The sequence below is a fragment of the Solanum tuberosum genome, unplaced genomic scaffold (genome assembly GCF_000226075.1).
Source record: "Solanum tuberosum cultivar DM 1-3 516 R44 unplaced genomic scaffold, SolTub_3.0 scf00347, whole genome shotgun sequence".
NCBI classification, from domain to species: domain Eukaryota; kingdom Viridiplantae; phylum Streptophyta; class Magnoliopsida; order Solanales; family Solanaceae; genus Solanum; species Solanum tuberosum.
Window position 1 is genome coordinate 81,245 of NW_006239269.1, and position 6,784 is coordinate 88,028.

The following is a 6,784-nucleotide window of genomic DNA, read 5'->3' on the forward strand; positions in this document are numbered from 1 at the left end:
TGACGTTATCATATAAATTAAGTAAAAGCACGCATATTCCCCAATGCAGCGGTAAAAATCTATATCTTTCAACTTATTAGTTTTTACTCATACTATCTTGCTTAATTAATTTTATAAACATGGTTTATTAGTTTTTTTTTCCTTTTAATCATATTTTTAACTTTTATTACTATAAAATAAAATAAAAATGAAGTCTAGGTGTTAGATATCTTTTTTGTTGTCGTTGGACACGTGCGTTTCGATCATGGTTGTTTATCTGATTTCAAGTAAAAGTGAATTTAAATAAAATTAACTCTTCTCTAAGTTGATATAATCAAGGGAGTAGGAACAAGGAAACGGTGTGGTGGCTAAATGACCAAAAGGGTTTTGGTTTCGTTACTCATAATGATGGAGTGATAATATTTCGTTCATCAATCTGGTATTAGATCTGAAGGCTTTCGTAGCTTAGCTTATGGTTTAGTTTTTGAATTTGATATGGAATATGGGAATTACGGTCGTACTAAGGCTGTCAATGTTACCGATCAGATGGTGCTCCTGTCAAAGGAGGATCCCATGATGGTGGAGGCGATCACTATGGTGGTGGTGGTTGATATGGATGTGGAGGTGGGAGTTATTGTGGTGAGGAAGGTAGTTACAGCAGTGGCAGCTGGTATGGAGGTGATGGTGGATATGGCGGCGGTGGTGCGAAGTATGGTGGAGGTGGCGGTGGGTATGGTGGTGGTGGTGGAGGAGGAAGTGAGTGTTACAAGTGTGGGGAAAATGGTCATTTTGCAAGGGAATGTAGCCAAGGTGATGGATATGGCCATCTTTCGAACCTTGGCCACATTCCATTCTGAAATGACCATCTTCCCCACAATTGTAACACCCACTTCCTACTCAACCACTTCCACCATACCTACCGCCACCTCCACCCCGTTTCCCACCACCGCTGCCATATCCAAAATCACCTCCATACCGCCTGCCTCTGTCATAATGTTTCGACCCCAACCATCGTGATCGACACCCACACTAACTCTCCGGTGGGAGAACCACTAATCCAACCCAAGGCAAGCAACTAATCCAAAACTAAGGCCATTAAGTAAACGAAAACAGGAAAGAAATAGTGTTCCCATAAACTCTAACAAAAGTTTAACAATAATAACTAACAATGAGGAAGTAATGCCAAGAAACTGAAAGTCAATGTACCAAAACATCTAACAATGAACCAAGTCAAAACAAGAAGGAATGAAATCCAGTCTAATAAACTAATCAACTAACTAAAACAAATGTCTAAGTCTGGAAATAGTGGACATAGACGAAACAGAACCCATGGTAGCCTTGAAGAATAGGCTCACCCTTGAATTCGAACGATTATTGATCTCCTAAGCGAGGTCTGTCAATAGCCGCTTGAAGATGCCCTACACTCCACAAAATAATATCAAGTGCAGTATCAATACACACCCACAGTGTACTGGTAAGATCACGCGGCTATCCCCACTAGTGCAACATAAGCAAGTCAAGACAACAGTTTAATCACATGCATATATATCTGACATATACATTATTATCAATATTACGAACAACTTCATATTTTATATCACATCATTAGTCCTCTCACGGAACCCAAACTCAAACTGTTAGCATACCGAAACGTGGTATCCGATCCAATAATTATGTCGAACGTGGCAACCGATCCAAGTTAGTTATGCCAGAATGTGGCAACCAATCCAAGTTAGTTATGTCGGAATGTGGCAACCGATCGCATTCAACACACCACAATAACAATCACAAGTATATCCTAAAGACCATACATTTAAGTCATGATTTCATGGCAATGCTAATTCATCTATCTCATTTACAATAAGTGTGATCTGTAATGCACCATTCATATACATACATGTATCATAATGAAGCAAGAACAAACATACATCACACAATCATGGAATCACAATCATCACCTACCTCGAAACAAGCTTGAAACCCTATGAAACTTGATCCTTCCCTTTCCGGATTCGTTTCGCTTGTTTTTGGTCTACGAACAATCATAATAACATGAGAGTCAACAAATAATTGCTAATTACCCTAAATATAACAATTCTATGAACCCTAGATCAAACCGATGATCCCAATTATCCAAATTAGGGTTATTTCCACCATAGAATCTATAACAAATCCCTCCCCCATCAATATTCACCCATTCTACTACGTTCTACGGATTGAAAAATGGATTTGGGGAGTGAAAAGCTTACCTTTATCCTCAAAAATGGTCAAAAATGAGTAGGAGTCGCCTGGGGTTAGTTCCTTAGCTCTAAAAATAAAAAAGTGTCAAATAAGGTCGTTTAAGGGTTATTAACTACTTTAAATCGCGTCGACCCTGCCACAACAACCCTCACCCCACTGTAGCGACCCTGCCAGAGCGGCAAAACCCAGTGCCAAAGCGGTATTTACGAACTAGTGAGCTATTTAAAATAATTTCAAAATCCCATTTCACAACATACGTCTAACCCACGACGATAAGAAAATACCCTTTACGCTAAGATCGATTCCGGGAGTTCTACTCGCCCGAATTCAATTCTATGAAGTTGTACGGGTTCATTAACGAGTTATCTAACTACTTATGTCATCAAAATCAAAAACAACTCAGCCGATTGTTACCAGATTTCTCTACACCTCAAAGACTCTGATTTCGTCCAAATTCGAAGTAGGTTAGGAAAATCCAAATACTACGAAAAAGATTTTCGACCCCAAATTTTTTTCCATTGGCTTTTCTATAACGACGGGAACGGGTCATTACAATAGATACCAATTTACCCATCACTCGTCCCCGAGTGACAAACTTAGGAAAAATAGGCTAAGGAAGGAATGGAATGGTACCTGAATCGATGAACAATTGGGGATACTTGTCTCACATATCTCACTTGGTTTCCCAAGTAACTTCCTCAACTGGATGATGCTTCCATTGAACTTTCAAGGACTTAATGTCCTTGGTCCTCAACTTACGCACATCACAATCAAGAATTGCAATCGGTTCCTCCTCATATTAGAGATCTTTGTCTAACACAATTGAGTCCCACTTTATGATATAATTCTCGTCACCTTGATATCTCTTCAACATGGACACATGAAATACCAGATGAACTCCTCATAAATTAGAAGGTAAAGCGAATCTATACGCTACCGGTCTTACACATTCAAGAATCTCAAATGGACCAATGTATCTAGAACTTATCTTACCTTTCTTACCAAATCTCATCACCCCTTTCATGGGTGATACCTTAAGAAGAATATTTTCACCGAATTGAAACGCCATGTCTCTTACACTACAAGAAAAATGACTTTTATCGAAAGGAAATTCGGTCGTTAAAAGTCCATATCCAGTCGTTAAAGGTCTATAACGACCGAGCAAAAAATTGGTCGTCGCCCGTCGTTAAAAGCTCCGTCGTTAAAGGTTACCGACCGGATTGCATTGCCGGTCGTTAGATATCACTTAGCGACAACGATAAATCCGGTCGCTACATTTACTAACAACGACCACAAAATTCCCTTCGTTGATGGTCATTTGGTCGTTAAAACATTGAAGTAAAACCACAATTTCCAGTCGTTACAAGTACTTTTAGTGGTCAGATTCTTTCATTGATTACATTACTTTTACCGACCAAGTTTAAATTCCTTTCGTTGCTTTTAATAAATTTAACGACAAAGTTTGTTTTACAAATTTAGTATCAAATAATTATATATAGTTTTTATGTTCCTCGAGCAGTTCCGGATCTTAATATCATTTCTTTTTTTTCTACAAGCCATAAAAATTTAATATAAAATTTACATAATTGTTTTGTCCATGAACGAAAATATACTGGAAAAATTGCATATAAATGTGTGTTCAACGGTATCTAAAAAACATAGATGTTCATCATAAGATCTAAATAACATAGATGTTCGACATAAGTTTATAAAACATACATGTTCGACATCTATCGAATCCTAAAAATTGAGAAAATGAAATAGCTGCACAGGTTAAAATGTCTCTAGATCTGCACCAACAATAAAAATATAATCTTTCTTTTCAGCTGGCACCACAATTCTTCAAGAACACGCTCTTTAATCTTTATCACATTCTTCATCTGTTAAAAAAAAAAAATTGAGGTCAATTCGTAACAGAATGCCGGATAGCTATAACTTATAACTTTTAAAGTATAAATCAATCATTTAATCACCAAAGAGCCCAAAAGTTGGCACTGCATAATTCTCATCAGCATCAGAACTAGTAAAGTCAAAGTGTGGAGCCAATTTTGGAACAATATAGGCCTGTGATTTTTTTCAAAGTTCATTCTTGGTACAGTTGCTCCACAATTCACAGGGATTTCTATTATTGAAGATGGAAGTGAGGGTATAACTATGGAATTAGAGATGCAATGGGATGGGAATCCAAGCATAATACTCGATATCAAGACTTATGTAGGTGTAGCATTACCAGTGCAGGTGAAAAACATTGGGTTTACTGGTATTTTCAGGCTCATCTTCAGGCCACTTGTTGATGAGTTTCCTTGCTTCGGAGTTGTATGCTATTCTCCAAGGCAGAAGAAAAAGCTGGATTTTACGCTTAAGTAATTGGTGGTGACATGACAGCAATTCCTGGCCTTTCTGATGCAATTGAGGGAACCATCCGGAACGCTGTTGAAGACTCTATCATGTGGCCAGTACGAAAAGTTATTCCCATTTTACTTGGGGATTATAGTGACCAGCCTACCGGAGTATTGTAGATGAAACTTGTTCAAGCAAAGGAATTAACAAATAAAGATATCATTGGAAAATCTAATCCTTTTGTTGTATTATATGTAGGCCCTCTACGAGACAGAATGAAGAAGAGCTAACAATGATTTGAACCCAATTTGGAATATGAGCATTTTCAGTTCGTAGTCGAAGATCCATTGACACAACACTTGGTGGTAAAAATCTATGACGATGAAGGGCTTCAGTCAGCTGAACTAATTGGATGTTCCCATATCTGTTTGAATGAGCTTGAGCCTGGTAAAGCGAAGGATATCTGGTTGAAGTTGGTGAAAGATTTGGAAATTCAGAGAGATAAGAAAAATAGGGTCCAGGTGCACTTGGAGCTATTGTACTGCCCGAAATGGCATGAACAATGGGCTAAGTAAGCTTTTTTCTCAGAATGAGTCAATGACTTCATTAGAGAGGGTTCTTAAAAACTCGGCAGAAGGAAAAGAAGTTAGTCCAAACGGAAGTGAAATCAACAATAGAAGAGAGGTAATAGTACGAGGGGTACTTTCTGTTTCCGTGGTATCAGGTAATGACCTGCCCCCAGCTGATATAGGGGGGAAGGCTGACCCCTAAGTCGTTCTGATCATGAAGAAGGCTCAAATCAAGAGTAAAACCAGGGTTGTAAATGAAAGTCTAAACCCGATATGGAATCAAACTTTTGACTTTGTTCTTGAGGACGGATTACATGACATGTTAATGCTGGAAGTCTGGGACCATGACAAATTTGGAAAGGATTTCATGGGAAAATGCATACTGACTTTAAAAAGGGTTCTAATTGAAGGTGAATACAAAGACTCGTACGAATTAGCTGAGGTTAAATCAGGGAAACTGAACTTGCATCTCAAATGGAATCCACAACCAATATACAGAGACTACCAGTGATGAACATCAAACTTCAGTTTTATATTTTTGTTAGTTTTGTACAGGGAGTAAAATTTCTCTGATTCCCTAATTGACTGGGAACGACAGCACGTATAATCAAATATTTTCTGTACATGATTTATTATAAACAGAAGAGAGATACTGTAAAGCTATGAAACTTTTGAAGAGAAGCTGAAGTTGAAGCTGGACAAGAATAAAAATTGAGTAATTTTTCAAAAAAAAAGAAAGTTCAACAAGTTTAGAGATAATTATTCTAAAACTATAACACAGTAAGGATTAAACACGCAACACAAATACTAAAGGTGAACATGCAGGAAAGGAACTCAGTTCAGAACAAAGGAATACATCCTGATTAAAACAGAGATATGCATAAATTTCTATAAGCATGTAGTCTCGTTCAATCATGGAAAGTAGTACAACTAAAGACTGTCTACCCTCTAAAATAAACTTATCATAGAAAGACAGCTTAGATTACCATTTTTGCCTCCCTTAATAATAATAAAAAAGTAAGTACTATAAGATCTTTTATACAAAAAGGAGGTTTCCTTATAGGGTTTCATGATTTATTTACCAGTTCGTAAATAATCTCTCTTATAGGCTTGCTACCCGTACGATGAGGCATACACAACTTAGACCTGTTGATTGTGTTTCTTGTACTTGATTTCTGCATTAACAACACAAGCTGAAATTATCACAAGCTTGTTTAATGATTCTATTTTTATTCTTAAATTAACTTTTGTAACTACTTTGTATCCTCTTGATCACAAATGAAATCATTTAATCAAAAGAACTATTCCAAAACAGTAATCATATGTGACTTGGAAATAAAATGATATTAATCAATAGCTATGCAATCATACCTTAAACTTATCAGATAAAAAATGTTCCTTGACCAACCATTCCCAATCACTCTTGTCTACTCCTATCGGCACATCTTTTAGAACCTCGTGCAATGACTTGGATTTCATATTCTTGTGCAACGATCCTCTCCAATTGTTCCAAAGCTTTCTCATATGTTGCAAAACATTATCCCTTTGATCATTCATGTTATCACAGTCAAACTTTTCCTGAAATAGAGAAAAATATCATCAAACGAATCAGAGAAATACACATTTGATTGCAAGTTAATGTTCTTGATTAATGG

General features: G+C 37.0%; 1 pseudogene; it reads left to right on the plus strand.

The window, feature by feature from the left end:
* The first annotated feature begins 474 nt into the window (after positions 1-474).
* Positions 475-5,848, plus strand: LOC102594171 (synaptotagmin-5-like; annotated as a pseudogene).
* The last annotated feature ends 936 nt before the right edge of the window (positions 5,849-6,784 follow it).